This window comes from Boleophthalmus pectinirostris, unplaced genomic scaffold (genome assembly GCF_026225935.1).
Source record: "Boleophthalmus pectinirostris isolate CB_2022bp ecotype Guang Dong unplaced genomic scaffold, ASM2622593v1 HiC_scaffold_19, whole genome shotgun sequence".
Lineage (NCBI taxonomy): Eukaryota > Metazoa > Chordata > Actinopteri > Gobiiformes > Gobiidae > Boleophthalmus > Boleophthalmus pectinirostris.
This window is the reverse complement of record NW_026571140.1, coordinates 36,835,973-36,859,030: the sequence shown is the minus strand read 5'-3', so window position 1 is coordinate 36,859,030 and position 23,058 is coordinate 36,835,973.

Here is a 23,058-nt window from a genome sequence, read left to right as displayed (position 1 = left end):
AAAGCAATACACTACAGCTTCACAAACCTGATGCGATGGGCTCTGTTTCCTCAGCTAAATACACACTGACCGTCATGTGATAGCACTCTGAAGGGGGAGTGACTAAGCGCAGAGAGCAAAAGGAGGGGAAACTCCTTGCCAAAAATTGAACTAAAACACTTTAAGATGTTGTTTTGATCAAATCTAGCCTTCTCACACTACTCCTACAGATATAATTATGCTTTCTCGTTTCATGTGGTTTTCCCTTTGAAAATACAACGTTTGCTTTATTATCTGTTGTTTAATCTTTCAAGTTAACACTCTGCTCCCCCATCAGCTTGAAATATGTACGAGCTAAAGTGGTAGTGAAGCAGCGCTGAAGAATGAGTCAAATACAAAAGTGAAATAGATTAACAGAATTATGGGTTCGATGAAGTGGCCTCCTGCTGGTGCCCAGAGTCAGGACCAAACAAGGGGAGTCAGAGTTTCAGGTTCACGCAGCTAAAACCTGGAACAGTCTGAACATGTGAGACAGATTTCTTAATTGACGCTGTTTAAATCCAGGCTCAAAACGGTTCTGTTTAACTGTGCATATGACTGAAAGGTTTTCATTCCGCACTCTTCTAAGTCAGGGGTGTCAAACTCATTTTGGTCCGGGGGCCGCATCCAACCTACTTTGATCCCAAAGGGGCCGGATCAGAAAACTCATGGCATATAAACCCCAAAAATAACAATAAGTTTTAATTGATGAACTCTTTCTTATTATAATATTATAATATTATGAACAACCTGAAACTTTAAGAAAAATTTAATTTCAACACAATGTTTTAACATGAACTTGTTTGTAAACAGGAATAAGTCCGTTTTTCTTGTAAAATCCTGCACTCAGCTCCACTTTTCTAATTTTTGTCATTTTTCTGATGAGGGTGTCATGGTCAACAGTCAAAACGATCGTCCTTTAAGAGCGTTTGGAAAGAGACAAGTCTTCATTTGTGCTGCTCTGGTGGGAGGGGCCACGTACAGAGACGCTGGAGACGCTGCTATGATAAGAGACGCAGAAAATTACTAATATTTTAATAGAAAATATAATTAAAATATTTTAGTAGAAAATCATCCAAGGGCCATATTAAAGGTTTTGGAGAGCTGGATCTGGCCCCCGGGCCTTATGTTTGACACCTGTGCTCTTAGGCTGCGTTCAGACTGCAGCCTGAAGTGACCCAAATCAAATTTTTTGGCCCCTATGTGACCTGTATCTGATCTTTTAATGACAGTCTGAACGACACAGATCCGATTTTTTCAAATGCGACCCTGGACACTTGGATAAAACTGATACATATCTGATCTTTTGACATGCGACTTCAGTCTGAAAGGCCAAAGTGCATTCATCCACCTACACGTTATCAACAAGACACAAACGTCATTATTCTGCGCTGAAGTTGGTGAAAATTGTTAATGAACTCTGTGTCACTGAAGTGAAGCACATCACCACTCATCACTCTTGGCTCCGTCTCCACATCCACACGTTCCTTTCACCGGACGTCGCTGCCGCTGTCCCACAAAACACCAAGGCCAAAAACCTCGTCCTTCTCCTTCTCAATCTCCTCCTTAAAACAAGTAAGTTGTTCATGTTCTGGCTCCGGTACGAGAGGAACTTTAAAATCTCCAGGTGCTCAATGCTCGACTCCATGTTTGGACAACTTCTGTAAACACAGAGCACGCTCAGGTTGACGTCGTCGTGTCTCCAGTGCACATGCGGGACATTTTCGGGCTGTTTAATGTTCACACTGGAGTCACATACAAGTCGCATTTAATTGGAAATGTGAACGACCTCGCAAAAACATCGGATTTCACAATAAACACAAATTAAGCTTTAAACCCTGCAGTCTGAACGTAGTAACATTTATGTAATTAATGTCTCTCTCTCTTTAAATCTTTAATTTTATGATGATTATTTATGTTTTGATTAGTTTTTATTGTGATTTTAATGTATGTCTTATTCTGTAAAGCACTTTGAATTACTTTGTGTGCGAACTGTGGTGTACAAATAAACTTGCTTTGCCTCGCTTTCCGCTTCTCTCATTACAGATGCTATAGACCTTTTTCACAACGGCCGGAAGTGCCCCGCTGTAGGTTTACATGACTTCCGTTTAATGCTTTTCTATGGCAAAATGTCTGTGGAAATGTCTCTTGTATTCTCCACCAGCTTCATAAATCTGCCCCATCACCAAATCTTCATCCAACAAAAAGGATAAACAAAGGATAAACATTCTAACATGAAGAATTTATCCACAACTATCAAGGGAAGAAAGACGAAAACATCAAGGCGAACAACGACGACACATTAGTGAACTACTGAGCAAAACTAACGTCATGGTTACGAATAAAACATAAGTAACTTGTGAACTGAGACTCATGATGTAGATTTTAGCATAGACAGAGAGGTTTAAATGCTAGACATGTGATCTGTGAACATCTGTAGCACGTTTTATCCGTACGTTTTATTCATAACCATGACGTTAGTTTTGCTCAGTTGTTCACTAATGCGTCGTCGTTGTTCGCCTTTACGTTTTCGTCCTTCTTCCCTTGATAGTTGTGGATAAATTCTTCATGTTAGAATGTTTATCCTTTGTCGACCTTGTTGGATGAAGATTTGGTGATGGGGCAGAGTTATGAAGCCGGTGGGAAATACGTGAGTCATTTCCACAGATATTTTGCCACAGAAAAGCATTAACAGCAGTGATGTTTACCCGACATCGCTGCACTTCCAGACATTGTGAAAAAGGTCGATTGCTTTGCCTGGAATGTTCCACAGCATTACAGACATCTGTCTCCATGGGGATGAGCCGGCGACGCCACTTGGCTGAGTCATAGGCAGTGTTGGGAAGGTTACTTTAAAAATGTATTCCCTACAGATTACAGATTACAGATTACATACGCCAAAATGTAGTTTGTAATAGGGCTGGGCGATATGGATCAAAAAATATATCTCGATATATTTTGCTATATCTCGATATACGATATATATCTCGATATATGTTCAAGAAAAAATAACCCCCTAAAACTGAAAACTGCAAAAACAAATCTGCCAAATTCCACAAAGTCCTTTTTTTTAAATTGAAGTGTAAGAGGTCGACAGTTTAACATTTAAGAACATTTAAGATGACAAAAAACCCTAATTACATAAATAATAATTTAACTGTAAAATAAAAGAAATAATACATATTTCCTTCTTTTCATTCATAAATAAAACAACTCAACACAAGTTCATCTTTGCATTAACTCTGTTATCCAGACCAGAACCAGAACCATGAGCTCATTTAGCAGAAGAAACTCAGGATGTTCCTTATTTTAATAGATCCATGTTCCAGCAGTGAGGAGCTCTGAGGTTTAATCCCACAATCCACTGCAGATCAAACCCAACGTTTCCAAACACAATTGTACAAGTGACACTGCAGCAGATTATTAAATAAAATATTCTGCATAAATAAACTTTACAATATATAAAACATAACGACTCTAGAGCCACATCAGACCGTTTGAGATAATAATGTGTTTAATGCAGTTTTGCGCACGTTTGTTTACATTTTACAGAAACGAAACTTAAGCGCATGGCTCATTTGCTTCTTTCAGGCTAAAGGACGTGACTCAGTGGAATATGAGATGTTCTGCTGATGTTCTTGTCTGTAAATGGTGGAAAAGGTTCATGGTGCTTGAAGCTTTTCACTGGCACCAACTTTCAGCGTTCAGGGCGACAGTGAATGAGACACGAGTGAACAAAATCAGGGAGGCGGAGGCGACGAGAGAGAAGGTAAACAAGCGAAGCGGCGAAATCAGAATTGAATATAAGCATTGTATCGATATATACGATATGTCAGAATTCATATCGAGTTTAAAAACTATCTCGATATATTTAAAATATCGATATATCGCCCACCCCTAGTTTGTAACGTAATCCATTAAATTACTTAAAGTGAGTAACGTAATCTGAATACTTTGGATTACTTGATTTACTGTAGAGAAGCAAAGACGAGGAAATCATAACATAAGATGTTTTGTCTGATAAAAGACAATGAAAAGCCCAGACTTTCCTTAACCGTATTAAAAATATTATTGATAGAAGAGGAGGAGACACGTCCGCCCAGCATGGTTTAGTCCTGTTTTAGTCCTGGTTTAAGTCCTGGTTTAGTCCTGTTTTAGTCCTGTTTTATTCCTTGGTTTAGACCTGGTTTTAGTCCTGGTTTTAGACCTGGTTTAGATCTAGTTTAGACCTGGTTTAGTTTCCAGAAATGAGTCGAATTATCAAAAAAAAAAAAAAAAAAAGGGATATAGCCCAAAATGTGAAAAGAGGAAAATCCCGCTGTGTAATCCATTTATTTCAACAAAGTAACTGTAATCCAATTACCACTCACTGAAACAGTAACTGTAACTGAATACAGCTACTCATAATTTGTACTCTGATTACATAACTCCAGTACATGTAATCTGTTACCCCCCAACACTGGTCATAGGTCTGATCTGTGAATAGATGATCATAGTAAGAATGCACGTATTTTCTATTCAGTTTTATTCTTTCTCTATAGTAAATTCAGATAACTTCAGTTAATCCCTCCTGCAAAATATGCACCAGACGTCCCTATTTATTCGGGACAGTCCAACAATGGAAAAAAAAAAACAATATCTAGGCAAGTTAAAATGACCTAAATTAAGAACATTTTACTTTAGTTGAGTCGATTCAGCTTGACAAGTAAAATTATCTACTAATGCAATAAGTGTTTTTTTCTTAATTTACACAACATTCGATTTTGTTTCTTATTTTAAGTGCAAAAAGTTGTTTTTCTTTTTTTAAGTGTAGCAATATGTATTTTCATATTTTAAAAAACCAAAAAGTCTTATTCCACTGGCAGATTATTTTACTTGTCAAGTGAAGTTTACTCAAATCATGATGAAACTTCCTTAATTCAAGCCATCGCAACTTCACTAGATTTTGTTTTTTCCAGTGTAGTTTTGAGCCCTGTGTCCCCTGCCCCACCACATTTATCCAAAACTAGTGATTTGTCCCAGTTTTATACAAGAAATGTCCAAGATATCCCTATTTTTGACCAATCTGATACCTGCCCACAGTAAACAGAGGCATACTTTGTTATTTGTTTAGATAAAATACAGAAAAGCTGCTTAAAAATTACCAAAACACAAAGAAAATGTGACTATACACACTCGTAAACAATTTTATTATTACCAACCAATGTCTCAGTTTTTTTTTATTTTGAAAATCTGATCACTCTAAACTTGGAGCAGAGGCGGCGCTACCATGAGGCAAAAGTAGGCGACCACTTAGGGCCCCTGAACCTGGCAGGGGTCCCCAAACAATTGCCCTTGCTATTACCACTAATGACCGAGGCCTCAGAGCATTTAGATTTTCTCTCAATATGACATTAAATGAGAGTAGTTTTACTTTAAAACAAAAAAAAAAACACCATCAAAATAGTGTATGAGTGTCAAATCTATTGAAATGTCAAAGCATTACACCCTTTCACGTTAGAATGGACTCGTCAGCTTGACCCTAATTTGAACATAATTATAGCATAATCATATATAATGGATGTAAACAAAAATGTAATTGTTCAAAAAATAAAACTACTTTCAGCTCTGGTTATGTGGTAGGCTACCTAACTAATAAAATAAATTTCCAATCCACCATAATTCAAACAAGAGCAATCAGAGATATCAACCTGGTCCCCATGAGGCGTCGGTGGGGTCAGTTCATCACCACAGAAGCAGTTTATGAGGAGCCCATATTACATGATCGTTATATCCACAGTGTAATGTGTGTATCTGTACAGGCCCATGAACATTTGTGTGATGTTGGTCACACATGGGAATGTCTGTGTTTACTAGTGTGTAACCAAAATGTAATTGTTCATGAGTTGTGTGTATGTTAGTTGTGTGACTGTAGATCAGTGTGTTGTGTATCACCAGAAAAAGAAGAAATGGAAATTATTTTCATTCCAATTAGAATTTTAACGGCTACACTGAAAGTGAAAAGAACTGTTATAATTAGTCATTATCTCAAAAACTATTCATATTTTACTACACAAATGCATAGACCAAAGATGTTCATTTTGTCTTCTTATGTACTTTAACTTCTTGGGTTCTTTTTAAAGACAATGCAGTAAAGTATGTTTACCTTGTTGACATGTTTCGGCTGCAGCTGTGAACCATCTTCAGAACTGTCACCGGTGTTGGTGTTGACGTGTCGTATATCAGCTGTTGTTACTTCCTGTGGGCGTGGTCAGGCCTGATGGACCTGCAGGTCGCTCAGACTGACCACGCCTCCCGTTGCCCGGTGTCTCTGGAGGAGGGTGTCCCAGACGTGTGAAAGGAGGAACGCAACGTCATCACGGTTAATTCGCAATGCGAAAAAGAAACATCAGGGAGACTCACCAGAACAAAAAAAGATAAAGCAGAACAGGAAAACTTAAAATCTGCCATATCAGACACTGTAAAAGGAACAACCACATTATGGATTGGGACGGGGCTCGGGTCATTGGATCAGAAAACAACAAGTTCAAACGCTGGATCAAGGAGGACATTGAAATCAGGAAACGAGGCACGGACAGCATTAACCGTGATGACGGAGCGTTCCTCCTTTCACACACCTGGGACACCCTCCTCTAGAGACACCGGGCGACAAGAGGAGTGGTCAGTCTGAGCGACCTGCAGGTCCATCAGACTGACCACGCCTACAGGAAGTAACAACAGCTGATACACGACACGTCACCACCAACACCGGTGACAGTTCTGAAGATGCAGCAGCAGCAGCCGAAACATGTCAATAAGGTAAATACACTTTACTGTATTGTCTTTAAAAAGAACCCAAGAAATTAACAAATGCATAGAATTATAAAGAGATAATATTTTTTTCTGAGATTTTTTCTGAGACACTCCTGTTGCTCTAGACACTTCACGGAGTTATGACCAAAAACGCATATTTGACCTTGGTTACCTTGACCTTCAACTGACCTTCGCCGGTTTCAACCTGTAACATCCAGTGTGACCCGGTTATGTGTGTGCCAACTTATGTGATGACTGACTGAATATTTTAACCCGCAGATGGTTCAGAAATTGCCGAAATTGTCAATCCTTTATAATGCGTGACCTTTCAATCGACCCGTGTGACCTCAAATCACCTCGGATCATCACCAAACTTTTTTTTTTTTTTTGGGTGGACAGACACACGCACAGGGTGAATACAAAACCTGGTCAACCCTTCGAGGACCAGGTAATAAAGATGTGCATGTCTCAAGAGCAATGGGGAAAAACAGACAATAAATATAAAAAAAAATAATACAAAAACCAAACAATCAACAAAACAGTGCATTATAGTGAGGGCCCAAAACTCAAGTCCACCTAGGGCCCTCAAATTGTTAACTCTGCCACTGCTTTTGGAGAAAATCTGAACAATCAAAAACAAGTCGGTTAAAGAAATAAATCCTTAAATCCTTTTGAGAATTTTCCTCCATGTTTCCCGTCAGATTCTATGGGCAGCTGTGCACTCGAAACATCTCTTTGTGGTTCAGATGTCCATAATGAATCCGAGCACATAACTCACTGTCACACCCCCATAAAAACAGATTAGATTCTCCGCATTCTGCAGCAGATGAAAACCCCGTGATTAATGCTTTTGTCGTTTTAATATTCCTCCTTATTTCTCCTCCTCTGTTGCTCTTTCTGCAGATGTTAGCGTTAGCGTTAGCAGCATGGCTAAATAAACAGAATATAACAGCTCTGCGCTTCTGGGACCGGGCCAAAACAAATACAAGTCGATGGGAGTGTGTTTGGAGTTTAGAGTCCAGTCCACTCCGCTTCACAACGCAAAGTAAACAATGGTCCTGATCACGGGAGGAATAAGGAGTAAAACCAAGTCAGATTTAACAAAAGAGCATTTTGAGAGTCTTCATGTCGCTACTGATATCAACAATCGCTGGGTGTGAGGCTAACTGTGGGCATGCTCTTTGTTTGTTTGTTTTTTTTTCATTTAGCCTCTGAAAACAGTCACCAGTTTTCAGTTAGTCACTCTTACCTAAAACACCTAAGACAAACACCTAAAGGGACACTCGTATCGATCATGGCTCCTGAAAATGCGTTGCTTAAAGGGCCCATCTCATGCAAAATAACTCTTTTCACGTTGTATCTTCTGCACATACAACAAGCACAATTTGGGTTTTGGAACATCCATTACACAAGCAGTTATGAAATTTTATTGATTTCTTAGAGGTAGTCACAGACCAGGAGCTGTGAAAGGCCGGTTATTGCTCATCCCCCCGCCCGTCCTGAGAAAGCACAGGCTCCGCCCTCCAAACGTGACATGGGCTCTGAGTGAGCCGCCCTTCCTCCGCCCATCTCAGGGAGGGAGGGGGAGACAGGCGTGCACCCTGATAGCGGTAGGAATAAACTTTTATTCATCATGGCGATACAGCGCGTTCAGCCGCATGTGTTGGACCCAGAATCGGACGAGGACTTTGAGGAGCATGAAGCTCAAGAACCGCGTCGTCATCAGCTGAACATTACTGATTGGTAAAGTATTAATAAATGCAAGTACCGTATTTTCCGGGCTATTTGGCGCTCTGGATTATAAGGCGCACTGTCATTAAATGGTCTATTTTTGAACTTTTTTCACAAATAAACCGCACCGGACTTTAAACGAAACACAACAGTTGGATGGGTCAGTGGGACTTTGTTTGTGGCGTTCACGGTGACTCTGGGCTTTGTTCAGTTGTGGCGTGTAGGGAGGGTGCTGTCTGGGACCACTGGATTGTCGGCGTGTTCGCAGTGACTCAGTTGTTCAGTCGTGTCTAGAAGTGGCACATTGGACTCGCTTTTTTGGTTCGTTCCTCCGTTCTGTTCCTCGTCGGTGTGGAGTGATGAGTGTGGACTGTGGGTGTTTTTCTGTGCGGTCGCTGTCTGCTCCGTGTGTGTTTGCGTGCGCTGCAGGTTGTGCGGCTTTGTAGTTTACTGAAATCGTGCTGGGACACCCGAGTGGATTCGTGTATACGGCGCTCTGGATTGTGGGGCGGGGTCGTTTTTTGATGGGGTTAGAGGCTTAAGAGCGCGTCTAATAGCCCGGAAAATATGGTAGATAAACTTATTATATCGTGTAAACTGCAGTGTAGAACAATGAGCTTATGCTGTCGCTTTTGTTTAGGTGTTCATGTGGGAATTGTCAGCCGATGCGGGGTGGAAGGCAGAGCGGAGGCAGTGGAGCGGGGGAGGGGAGCGGGTGCAAAGCACTTTCTTTTACGTCAAACGCATCATCGTTGTAGCAGTTTTAGTTAAATGTCACGTGGGAGGGTGTCAGAAATACGCTGCAATTTGTAAAAAAAAAAAAAAAAAAGCCAAATCAACCTAAAAACCACTTCGGCGACATGTACAAGGCCCACACATCACTCTTAGAAGGAAGAAAGCTCTGAAAAGTTGATTTTGCATGAGATGAGCCCTTTAAATCCATTTTGTATTTTATCAGATTAATCACACTTTAGATTTCTGAATAATCATGATAAATCGGGGTTAATTATTCTTCAAAAAAAAGACCCAAAATATTTGTTGACAACATTGCCGCGCATTGTTTGTCGTGCTTGGCTTGTTGTCGGTGTAGAAGTCACGTCTTTGCCGCTGAATCAAACATGTGTTTTTCTTCAAGATTGTTTTAAAGTTGTTGAGCTTCTGTGGAAAGAGAGTTCATCGCTGGAATATGTGCAAACTACCTTAGTTTTATCTAAAGTTCCATTGGGGAGTTTTTTGACGAGAAATGTGCTGCACACTAGTTGCAATGTTATCAGTCATCCTTTGCCTCAGGGTATTATGGATAGACCTGATCACTGACCTAATAACCTGCGCGTACTTTCAGGTCACCATCCGCGCTTTCGATTAAATAAATTGTGTGATTAATCTGCGTTAAAAATATATTAGTGCGATAATTTTTTGTCATTAATCGAGTGCATTAATGCGTTAACGTTGACAGCCCTAATTTTTACTGCTGAACATTCGGTCATACACATACTTAGAACATCCCCAGTGCGATGTCACTACAAAGTATAAAGCAGTACTTCTCAAATACCGGTGCAATACCCAGGAAGGGGGGGGGCCTCGTGGAACATGCTTTTTTTTTTTTTGCTGTACTAGAATAAAGTGTAGTCGGCCATATAGTGCCAGTTTTTTTGCACCGAGCATACGCCATGGATCTATTACAATAACTGGATAGGGTATTGCTTGATTGTAGCTGCCTCCAGGTGACGTAGCGGCCACTCACTGGTACTTCAGCAGAAAAAAATCCCCCGGGCCGAGAAAGGATTTTTCTCCTAGAGCTCAGTGTAATCACAAACTGCTCATGTTCAGCTGACAGGGCACCTACAACTTTCAAAAATGTCAGATTTTGTGGCAATTTTTACCTCTTTTTTTAGATCATGAACTTTTTCTCATCTCAAAATCCTTCAGTTGTCTTAAAAAACGCTTTGTAATATAAAAAACGATTTATAATAGCATTAGATAAGTTAGTCCAGTGTGACTAGACGTCCCTATTTACCCAGGACAGTCCCACTTTTGAGCCCTTAGAGCAGGGGTGTCAAACTCATTTTGGTCCGGGAGCCGTATCCAACCTACTGTGATCCCAAAGGGGCCGGATCAGAAAACTCATGTCATATAAACCCCAAAAATAACAATAAGTTCAAATATTTGTGTAGAGAAACGCAAATCTATTACAGAAATCTTTTTTAATTGATGAACTCTTTCTTATAATATTATGAACAACCTGAAACTTTAAGAAAAATTCTATTTCAACACAAAGTTTTAACATGAACTTGTATGCAAATAGGAATAAGTCAATTTTTCTTGGAAACTCCTGCACTCAGCGTCCACTTTTCTTATTTTGGACATTTTGCTGATGAGGGTGTCACGGTCAACAGTCAAAAAGGATTGTTTGGAAAGAGCCAAGTGTTCTTTTGTGCTGCTCTGGTGGGAGGGGCCACACAGAGGCGCTGGAGATGCTGCTATGCTAAGTGACGCAGAAAATTACCAATATGTTAATAGAAAATATAATTCAAATATTTAAGTAGAAAATCAGCCGAGGGCCACATTAAAGGTCTTGGAGGGCCGGATCTGGCCCCCGGGCCTTATGTTTGACACCTGTGCCTTAGAGCCTTCAAACCAGTCATTTGTCCCAGTTTTATACAAGAAATGTCCCAGGAATCCCTATTTTTGGCCAGTCTGATCCCTGCCAACACTAAAGAGAGTCATACATTGTCATTTGTTTAGGTAAACTACAAAAAAGCTGCTTAAAAATTACCAAAACACAATGAAAATGTGACTATACTGTCTCACGTTAGAGCCGAGTGTGTAACAATTTTCCTTAATTATGCACTCAATTCACAATTTATTATTACCAACCAACATAAACCACGGATGTCCCAGTTTTTTATTTTATTTTGAAAATCCATCACTGTCACCTTTTTGTTGAAAATCAGAACCATGAACGCTTGTATTGATCACAGAGGTCCGAAAATGTGCTGTTTAAATCCATTTTTTCTTGAGCTTTCAGAAGATAACATTTTTTGGACGGTGTCTGCATTGCGTCTCCGTGGTGAACCGCTGAACATTCCACCACAGAGACGCATGCAGAACACCCTCAGCATGACGTCACCGTAAAGAATCGACACCTCACGCTCACGTTATGCTCTTCCAAAGCTCTTTTCCAGGGGCCCAGTGGAGTCTGTAGGCGTTCGTAGTATCTCGTACCGCAGATAGATATATTTTTTTGTATTTTTTGTGAGTTTGAGTGTGTGTGCTGAAGGATGGCTCCCCCGTACAGGCCGGTGTTTGTCTACGCGTCTCCATAAATGAGGAATGCTCTGTTTTATTGGAGGAGAGGCAGATGTTTGACTCCGCTCTGTTTACACGGAGTTATCAGGATACAAGGATCCTCATCTCACATTCAAGTTTGTCTCATAATAAAACCAAACATTCAGAATATTTAAGAGCCCGCAGAGATAAACAGGAAGATGGCTCGCGCTCGGTCCTTCACTGACCAACAAGGGAATATCTGTGAGTCAGATGAAACTTAAAAACACCAGATTTTCAAGAAGTTTATCTGCTGTAGAAAACGTTAAAATCTAGGGCTAGACTGGAAAAGGCTGATGGCGGCAATGTTTGGGCGGGTTTCAAGACCAGCTCAAGGTCTGGAGATGGGTCCCTAGTGTTAGAGAAGTTCAGTTTTGGTGCTGTCTCTCGTAGGGGTGTGCAAAAATATCGAAATATTGTATAATTTAATGTGACGATATCGAGGACTGCTGTATCAGTACATCGCCAAGAGTATTTTTTGGTCTATTTTACTCAATTATTTTGTCACAGAGCTACAGTTTTGTTGTTTGTTTAGTGAAAGGAAACTTGTTTATGCGACAAATTTGACATTTTCGCTCTTTTGATGATTAAAATGTTTGTGTTTCATATGAACTTTGCACAAGAAGTGGTTTAACAAAGACTTTTAATAATATCTCATCCTTCATTTTGTCATTATTTTTTTTACTGAACCGTACTGAATCGATTTGTAATATATTGTATGGGACCGAAAGTGCACTGTATCGAGATATGTATCGTATCGTGGCCTGTGTATCAAAGTATATATCGTATTGGCAACTTCTTAATGATACCTAGGCCTAGTATCTCGCTCAGTACTTGTTATCTTGGTGTCATGAGTTCTAATTGGAAAAGAAGAAAATTATATGGCGTAGTCAAAAATAATGTTGATTTTATTTCCGCAGAAATGCAAAAAAAAAAAAAAAATACTGGGGAAAAAAATGTCTGTAGAATCCCTCAGTCATTCAGGTAGAATCACTGGCAAAGGAGAAATTCAATTAGTCAACTGGACAAACATTTATTTAGGTCGAAAACGTTTCGCAGCTCGTCCAAGCTGCTTCTTCACTTCTTCAGTCCAGCATTCTGACCAGACCCGAAGAAGCAGCTTGGATGATCTGCAAAACACTTTCGACCTGAATAAATGTTTGTCCAGTTGACAAATTCAGTTTCTCCTTTGCCAGTGATAAAAAAACATGAATTGTTATATATGTTTAGAGTCTGGAGCAGCAGCAAAAACACTGAGCAGCCCTGGAATAACTCTGAAGCCAGTGCACACAGATATTTCTTTCTAGGCCAATATCGTCAGAGGTATAATACTCCCTACAACGGAAGCATAGCCAGACTGGACTGTACTAGACTAGAATGGACACTATCAACACTATCACACTGTCTTTGGATCTTACTCCTGAGTTTCATATGACACAACGCTCTATAGTCCAGTAATATTTAATACAGACATGGGGCAGCCATTAAAGATATTGTTAAAATGCAGATTCTTGTTGTAATACGGTGCTTACAGTACTTGGGTCTAGTCCAGTGTTTCCCAAAGTTTTTTATCCATATTTTAAAAGTCACAAACCTTCGCAACCCAAGTCAACAGACATTATTCGTAAATCACAAAATAAAGATGGATTTGACCATTATTGAACATTAATGAGGATATTTTATTGTCGACTGAGTGATCATGTCTCTGAACAACTTTCTTATGGATCAATAAAAGGATCCATAAGTCGCCTACATGGACATTAAATGTAGCCCATTTATTTTTCTTTTCAACATTGAATACACGCATCCCCAATTTCGGACTTCCGGTCATCGCGCATTGCATACTGGGCAAGATCCTCCTCCTTGAGCATCAAACTGCCATGTTTGATTTCCCAGTGGGATGCGTCTATTGTCAAAGCCGATCTTTTCAAGATTCTGATTCCCTTTTGCAGTCATGGAGTTCACAAACTTCCAAAGCCGATTTTTCGCAGTTAGGATCCAACAGCCACACAATTACAATGTCCGAATCCCATAACTAAAATATGACAATATCAGAACCAGAAACAAAAGCGATATGGTTCAAAAGACTTGAAAAGATCGACTTTTACAATAGACGCATCCCACTGGGAAATCAAACATGGTGGTTTGATGTTCACTTTTTTTGGAGGATCCTTCCCAGTATTCATTGTGCGATGTCCTAAAGTCCGAAATTTGGGATCCATGTATTGAACCAACAATACTGGAACAAAACAGTCAATAAAATTATTACAAAAAGATTAGAAATTATTCAAAACAGGTCTTAACATTTCAACATTTCCAATGAGATAGGTGGGCCTGTGTGTGTTTTTGTAGCGTGTTCCAGTTCGGTGTGCAGGAAAAATGCGCAGCAGCATTCAGTCTTTTTCTGGGCTTTGTCTTTATTTTAGAAAGCACAAAAAATCTCGTGTGTTAGAACTGTACACCTACATGCAGATCGTGACAAGGCAACCCCAAAGAAAATCTCTTGCTTCTCTAGTCCATAATACGAATGATCAGGTTCAACTTTTGTGTTTTTACCTTTTGGATAATTCAGGGCAAAGTACACTGCAATAAAAACAAGCATGTACTACAAGAGTATTTTAATGCCTCACAACATTCTAGGCAAGGCAATAACATCTGAATTGTGACAGACCCTCCACCAGAAAAGTCACATAGTGCGTCTTTAAACTGATACGTGAGTGATCGAGTTCAGTTAAGGCTATAATCGTGGCCTTGTTACATTCCTCTCTTGGTTAGTGTGGTTCCAAAGTCTTGTTCTTTCGTATTTAATTAAAATCTGTAATCAAAGGCACTAACATATTAAAACCCACTGATGGGATCGACATTTGTGATAATATCTGCACACTCAGCCCAAATCGCAAACAAGTCCAGGCACTTTCTTTTCTACGGAGAGAAATAAAAACAACTTCACTGGCAAAGAACAAAAAGGATCGAATCGTGTGTAGCTCATGGCATTTTATGTTTTTTTTCTCTTTTTGCTCATATATCTCCTCTGACATACTCGTAAATCTGTTCTAACAAAGTGCCTCGCGGTGTCTAAACTGTCTCTTCGAACTATAAAAAAGGTGATATCTTCATGGCTTGAAAATAATGCTAACATTGTGGATTTAAATTGCTTTTTTTCAACTAACCAAATATTTTATGATTGTTGTTCGTTCACTTCGCAGTTACAGTTGGTGGTGGTGAGCAACGTCCTGTCACAACAACAACAAGAGACAGAAACATGGCTGCAAATCTGTGCCGGTGGACTGTCTGGGTACTTTCAGGAAACAGTCCACTCTAACCAAAAGCTCGTAGTTCGGTTTGTTTTTGTTGCTGTGAAAGCTTCAGTCGTACTCAGATCCGCACTAAATCAAGCGGACCGAGATCTCAAAAAAGAGGGGGTCCTGGTCCACTTGACTTCGCACCAAATGCCAAACTTTGGTGCATTCCCTCTGGTGAGAACACAAACTCGAGTCCAAACCATAGACAGCAGGTCCAAACGAACTATTCGATGCTCAGACTCCCAAATTGAACGCGCCAACAAGAACCCCGTCCTTAATTTCCACCATCCCAAACTGAGGGGTTGGGGGGACCCTGCTATCCTTACCCTGCGGAGGGGCTCCATGGGAATGCCACTGGGCAAAACGGTGCATCTCAGCTTCACTTCCAAGTGGCATGTAAGAGAGCCTCAGCGTCCCTGAGCCATGTGCAGTTGAACCTGCTGTGTGTACATCAGTTGGACCAATTCTGACTCATTTGCCTGTGTGAAAGTGGACCACATGAAAGTCTATATGCTATATAATAATAATTTTATTGCCTGGTGCAGACCAAATAAACAAAATAGTGCCCTCAGACTTCTACCAGTTACACAAACATATTCAAATTCAATAAAGGTTAGATTAGTGTCCACTGAGTCATTTTCTAAATATGGATAAGCCACATAATGTAGTTTTCTAATTGTTTGTCTATTTGTTTAACACTTTTTAATCATTTAATGCGAAATTATTCTAGGGGACTTATCTTTATTTTCTTAGTTTAAAGAAGGACACTAGGTGGCCCCAGCCTTTAGTCAGGCTTCTGCCACCTAGTGCCTCCGCTCAGTTTCATTTCTCTCCAGTGACTAGGTCAGGAATCGGAACCCCGGAAGTTGTAGACCGCACACCAACCAATCAGGGAAGAGCTGTGAAGAGATGACGTCAAACTCAAGCGCCTGTTTGGGTTCCTTTTGTGGTACAGCACAACAGTAAACAAAGAGAGATCGAGGATTTAAAGCCGAAACAAAGAGAATGTTTGGTGAATTTTATCAAGGGAAAAGACGTTATTGCCCTTCTTCCTATGGGATTTGGCGCAGTACATATGTCACGACCAAATAGCAGCGATCGGTTAAACAAAAAAAGTACCCGCCTACTGTCGAGCGAACAAATCTTAATGCTGCGAGATCAGACGGTGAAGTGAAACCGCCTCATGAATCTGGCTAGAGGTATTTTACTTCTATGGGATTACCTTTTATTGTTATGAAAATGCAATATTCGCCCAAAAACTAGCGTATTAACACGTTTTACAAGTTAAATTTTTTTGTTCTTGGCGATCTGAGTCTCCACTTCCATTGCTCTCTGCGCTAAGTCATTCCCCCTTCAGAGCACTATCACAACACAATCAACATACATCTAACTAATGAAACTACTGCACATTTTAGTATGTTTATGGAGAATTGTTATGTGGGAGCATGGGTGATTTAGGCTTGTGGGCGGAGCTTTGCACAGAATCTTACAACTAATCATAAGGAGGTTTGAATAGGACCCAGGAGAGATCGCTAAATTACTCGAACATGCATGGATGACGTACTTTTTAGGCATGTTTTTGATGAAGGAACGCTATAACATGGTAGAAGGCTTTTAAAAAAATCTATTTTGCACAATATCTCCTCTTTAAATACGGTAAGAAGAAGTAATAAAACATAAAATGCAATATGAATATACTTAATGCCGTACCGTGGAACATTCCTGGCAAAGCAATGGCCTCCACACAAAGACTCTTCATCAGAAAAGTTTACAGCATTAAGTTAAAACTCTAAATAAAACCAAATTATCCTGAAATCTACAAAATTAACTCAATCACATATTATTATTTTTGCAGTGAACTCCAGGCCCAATAAAACGCAGTGACTGAGAATAGCCCTGTGCACATGCAGCGCTGGCAGTGTCCCGGGGGCTGTCCCATAGATTCTTGTGGTTTGTGTGTATGGATACAGTCGGGTTGTATCCCACTCAAAGGCTCTAAAAAGTCATAAGGCTCATATCTGTGGTTTGGGGACGTGTCTCTTCCCCGCTGCACGGAATTCATTATAATAAAACCAGTTTGTTAATTATATTGTAGGACGAGATTCTCTGTCAAGTTGTTTCATGACTGTTTTCTATATGTTCCTAAAATATTGAAGCCACATTTCCTCTCAAGATCAGATTTTATTGCGTGTCATTATTTGGGTTTTCAAAAGTATTAATACACTGTAAAAAAAAAAAAACAAAAAAAACAATATCTAGTTAAATTAAAATGAATTAAATAAAGAATATTTTACTTTATTTGAGGAGATTCAACTTGACAAGCAAAATTATCTACCAAAGGAATAAGTGTGTTTTTCTTAATTCAAGTAATATTAGATTTTGTTTCTTATTGAAAAGTGGTTGTTTTTCTTATTTTAAGTGCCGCAAGATCTATTTTAGCCTGATTCATCAGACGGTTTCACTTCGTGGAAACTGTCTGACCTCACAGCATTAGAATTCATTCGCTCGACGGTAGGCTGGCACTTTTTTATTTAACCAATCGCTACTATTTGGTCGTGACGTATGTAATGCGGGGTTAACGGGGTTAACTGGTATATTAAGCTTTTCCCAAATCCCATAGGAAAAAAGGCAATAACGTCTTTCCCCTTGATAAAATTCACCAATTCACCTCTTTGTTCCGGCTTTAAATCCTCGATTTGTGGAACCGTTGACAACACAGAATGTACGGCTCTTCACTGATTGGCTGGTGCCCGGACTCTCACTTCTAACCGTCTAGTTCTGAAGCCAGACCTAGTCGCTGGAGAGAAATTAAATTAAGTGCAGGCACTAGGTGTTGCCAGCCTGGCTAAGATAATTTTACTTGTCAGGTGAAATTTACTCAAATCATGATCAAATGTTCTTAATTCAAGTCATCTTAACTTTTGCAGTGAAAGGTGATACTACTATTGAAATTAGATACTCATTTGAGCAGGTACCAATACAAATTACTGAAAAAATGGCAAATATGACCTTAGTTTTCAAATGATCTTGAGCTGCAGGATAAGTATAATATAAAAAGTACTATTATTTAGTGACCTGACCAGCCAGTCCCTTCTACATTCTGTTGGAATCCAGAAGTGTCTTGGAACTTGGAACTGTCCAACTATCACGTGTCTTTCAAATACAGCAAAATATATAACTTCTTTTACCTGAGATAAATAATAAAAAATAAATAACAGGTTATTAACCTATTTGTAACCTATATTTGTAAGTTCACAAACTCTGAAGTGGGTGTGACCAATCACGTTGCAGCATTTGAGGTTTGTTCAGAAGTCAAAGGGTGAAGTTAAATGAACCAAAACAAACACGAACTTCAGTCAATTTTAGCGTCAGTACAACTATTTAGTTTGTGAAAAACGTGCAGAAAGTCAGAGCTGTGTGCGTTTGTGAACAGGGAAGATGTCTTGAAGATGTGCTTTTTCTCTCAACTGGATTTAAGTAAAGTTTGTTTTTTCGTCTTGTTGCTGTTCGATTCTTCGACCAGTCAGTTTCAAATAATCATCATGACATTCCACGTTTTCGATCTCTTTCAGCGAGAACCATCCCACAAAGATAATGTGTAGAACTCAATCCAGAGTGACACACAGATCAGTCTGGACAGAGCCAGGTTTTACTCCAAATCCTGAGTCAGCAGAAATCAACAGTGTTTCTCAGTCCTCTGTTTTATTTTTTTCCCTTTTTTACTCTTAAGCCGCCAACAGGCCCAACCCCACTTTGCTTTCTGAAGGAGCAGAGCAAGAAATACAAATGCTTTTTTTCACTTTTAATCACCACAGCAAAACTTTTACTCTTCTGTTACTTCAATAAAAATATCACTTAAGTAGTACAAGAACAGAAAACTGAAATATTGCAGTTTTTTTCCTGTAAATACGCTTGAGTCTGTCTGTCTCTGCTGGTCACATATTGACTGAAGTGTTTGCTGAATTGACTGAGACAGAGTTTCCTGTGATAGGGCTCATTGGGTCTGTGATTGGCTCAAAGGTTGAGGGTTGAATTCCTTTAGGTGCGACACACTTCACTTCTGTCAATCCACTTCAAGATGAACAAAACACATTTATATCCTTTTTTTTTTTTTTTTCCCGTTGGCCTAATTCTCCTTGCTTTGCCTGAACGGTTCCTCTGTATAGTTTTAATACCAACATACAGTTAAAAGTTACATAGTGAAACTTTGACCTGGATACAAGGAACACGCTGTGACTGGAGCAGACAATGAGGATGAAGTGTCTTGCCCAAGTACACAACCACAGTTTGAGCAATGGGGCCGGATATGTGAGGTTGCCAGTCTTGGCAACTTCACATTTCCAAGACTGGACAGACAAGATTTCCAGATGTAAAAATGTAAATGTTAGCAACTATCTGTCTTTTGGTTTTCAATTAAAATATGTTTATATTATTTAAACTATTAATAATTATAAATATGTTATTTTTATGTATACTTATACCATATTTTTTGGAGTATAAGGCGTAATATCAATAATGTTGAATTCTCTCGTCTATTTTCATACAGATTATAAGGCGCATTAAGTGAAACAAACAGACGACACTTGAGACTGATCCCTTAGTCCAGGCGTCCATGATCCATTGGCAGATCGTGGTCTCCCTGTCTTGGTGAATGTGTATTATGAATGTGAATGTGGGTGGATACTTTAATTTGTTTTTTGTTTTTTCTTCTACGTTGAGGACTCAAATATATTTTGAGTAATACTGTGTTTAATGCAGCTTTGCGCACATTTGTTTACCTTTTACAGAAACAAAACCACATGGAAAATTTGTATAAACTATAAGTGCTGAAAAAACACAGCTCGCTCCTTGTGCGCTGATGCATTCAGCTTCTGTCAGATTAAGGACCATAAATTGGAATTTTACAGGACGGGGATGCAGGGGGGTAGTGAATAGACACGGGCGGGACAGGTCTAAATCAGGACTAAACCAGGACTACACCAGAACTAAATCAGGTCTAAACCAGAACTAATCTTGGACTTAAGAGAGAGAGAACCCTGAGCCCACGGAGCAGGGTGTCCATAAAGCACGAACGGCTGCACTTACCTCCGTGCGGTGTGGAGCTCTGCACTGGTCCTTTCGCCCGCGGTCACCCGACGGTCTACATGGGTGCACCTCCGCGCCAGTCCCAACAGTGAGTCCTGGTTTAGTCCTGGAATCAGTTCTATGTTAGTCTTGGGTTACTGCTGGTTCGGTTTGTGGCCTGTGCGATGCAAAAATCCAGCATCTCGATCAGTGTTTCTTCTGCTCAGTAAATAAAGCCTGTGAAGTGATGACAGGCGAGTCGTGTCTGTGAATTCGTATTCACAATGAAGCGTAACCGTTTCATTTTGTGATCGTAATTCTTCAAGTTGTAACTTTTCAATTCATATTCTGATGGCTGCTTCAGTTAGAATACTTTGAATCTGTGTGTGATTTATCACGTGAACGGGCGGGTAATGGGTGGAATATTAACGGGTCCGGGTGGGTGTGGGTTTAACTTTGATATAATCACGGGTTAAAGGGCGAGTGCGGGTCTCCAAAAATGGACCCCATGCAGGACTCTGATGCCCGCACACTCTCCGAAATTACTGGACTGGACACACAACAGTAATCTTAGTGCGCCTAAACGTGGTCCAATCAGGGCCGCCAGCGTGTGACGTCAGGGGTCGAAGTTCAGGAGGGAGGGACGGGCGTAGAACATAGCGCCCTTTTTACAGGCGGGTTTGTGACCAATAAACCCGATACTATTACTTAAAGCTCACAAGAGTCAATTTTGTGTATTTAATTGCTACATGAAGCATATAGAACCTGATCATATCCTCTAGAAAAGCTCCGTACTGCACCTTTAACACTTTATTTTATCATATTTGGCCTTAAGTTTTGTCACACTGGCCTATACTCCTGTGGACTGTACAAAAGTGTAGTTAATGTTTGAGCCTGTCTAAACAGAAAAAGTGGATGGTCAAACAGAGCGATGGACAGATAGAGCCTGAGTCAATGAAAGCCCAGCACTTTGAAACAGCAAACACAGAGGAGCTGAAAATAACCACATGTTCTCAAACGCACCACGAGACCCCCATCTGAAAGTGTGAGGAGGTTTGGACTCCGGGCAAAGGTCCAGTGTAAATAAGAAAGAGAAAACGCACCAAAATCTCACAGATCTGAACAATGAGAGCACGGAGAAGTGAGCCTTGAAGGGGACCTATTCTGCAAAATCAACTTTTCAACATGTTATAGTTGTTTCCCATTTCATTGACCCTCTCGAAGTTGTATTTAGAGTGATTCATGCGTGTTTGGGTAATCTTTATTCTCTTTTATTCAAGACGTCATTGAATACATTTTCACCACCACCGTACGCCAACTGCTCTGTTCTTCCTCAATTTTATTTTCTTAATCACAATGTTGGGAAGTAACTGAATACGTGAACAGAGAATATGTATTTTAGATAATAATTTGCTATTCAGGAAACAGCTACTTTCCCAGAATCAAAGTAACACATGGCCATACTTGATCACACAGTTTAGGCTTCGAACGTCACTGAGAAAAATAGAAAATCTTCTCTTATGATTCTCCGTTTTTCTTTTAGTGATAAGAAATACATAACAAATGGTAAAAAAACAAATGTACAGGGTTCCCACAGTCATGGAAATCCTGGAAAAGTCATGGTCTGTTTACACAAGAACGGCGTTTTTGGGGCTTAAAAACGCAAAAATCTGAAACCACCTTCCAGAGACGAAAAGTTGAATACGCTCCGCCGTGGCATTTCCGTCTAAACTGCCAAAGACACCAAAGACTGCCAAAGACATCTGCTCACGTCGCGTACATGTTTACGTCACATACATACAGTACACAGAAACAAATACGTCGGATCATTTCCACACGTCGGACCTTCGAAGTTGCTCTGGCAGCTCGAATAAACTTATAGAATGCATCCCAACAATTGTGTAGAATGTGCAGAGATACTAATAGTACGGAAGCCGAGAGGGATCACAACAAACGCAAACGCCGCAACAAATTCAAATGCGACAACACAACAAAAAGCCACAACACACCAAAAAAAAGCCACAACGGAAATGACCGCGGGACTCTATTTTATTGCAAACGCCGCAACAAATACAAACGCCACACAACAAACGCCGAAACACATTAAAAAGCCACAACACATCAAAAAGCCACAACGGAAGTGACCGCGGGAGGACCGATCAAGCGGCAAGTGAAGAAGAAGAACTACAACGTGAAACGAATAATGATAAAACAATAAATTACTTTTACTTACATTTCCAACTTCTCCGTTCCTTTACATTTTCACGTTGTAGTTCTTCTTCTTCACTTGCCGCTTGATCGGTCTGTCGGAAAATAGAGTCCCGCGGTCACTTTCGTTGTGGCTTTTTAATGTGTTGTGGCTTTTTAATGTGTTGCGGCATTTGCGTTTGTGTTGTGGCGTTTGTATTTGTTTGTTTGTCAGCATTAAAATCGAGTCCCGTGGTCATTTCCGTTGTGGCTTTTTTTGGTGTGTTGTGGCTTTTTGTTGTGTTGTCGCATTTGTATTTGTTTCAGCGTTTGCGTTTGTTGTGACCCCTCTCAGCTTCCGTATAATAGTGAACAGAAGGATCTAAAAATACCTCTGTCAAATTCTGGATGCTCCAGTCCGTCGCCGGCGAGCCACACGGATATGGACGAGACCTGGAGAACCAATCGATGGTGGGACGACTTTGTGGAAGGAGCTGCTGAATGATGAAAATGATGGGGCGTGAAAACTTCCGTGAAAACTTGCTTTAAATACAAACATACCCAATCCAATTCCACACACTTTTGCGTCACTGTATCACGCAGATTTCCCGAAAACACTCGTCTGAATGTAGAATAA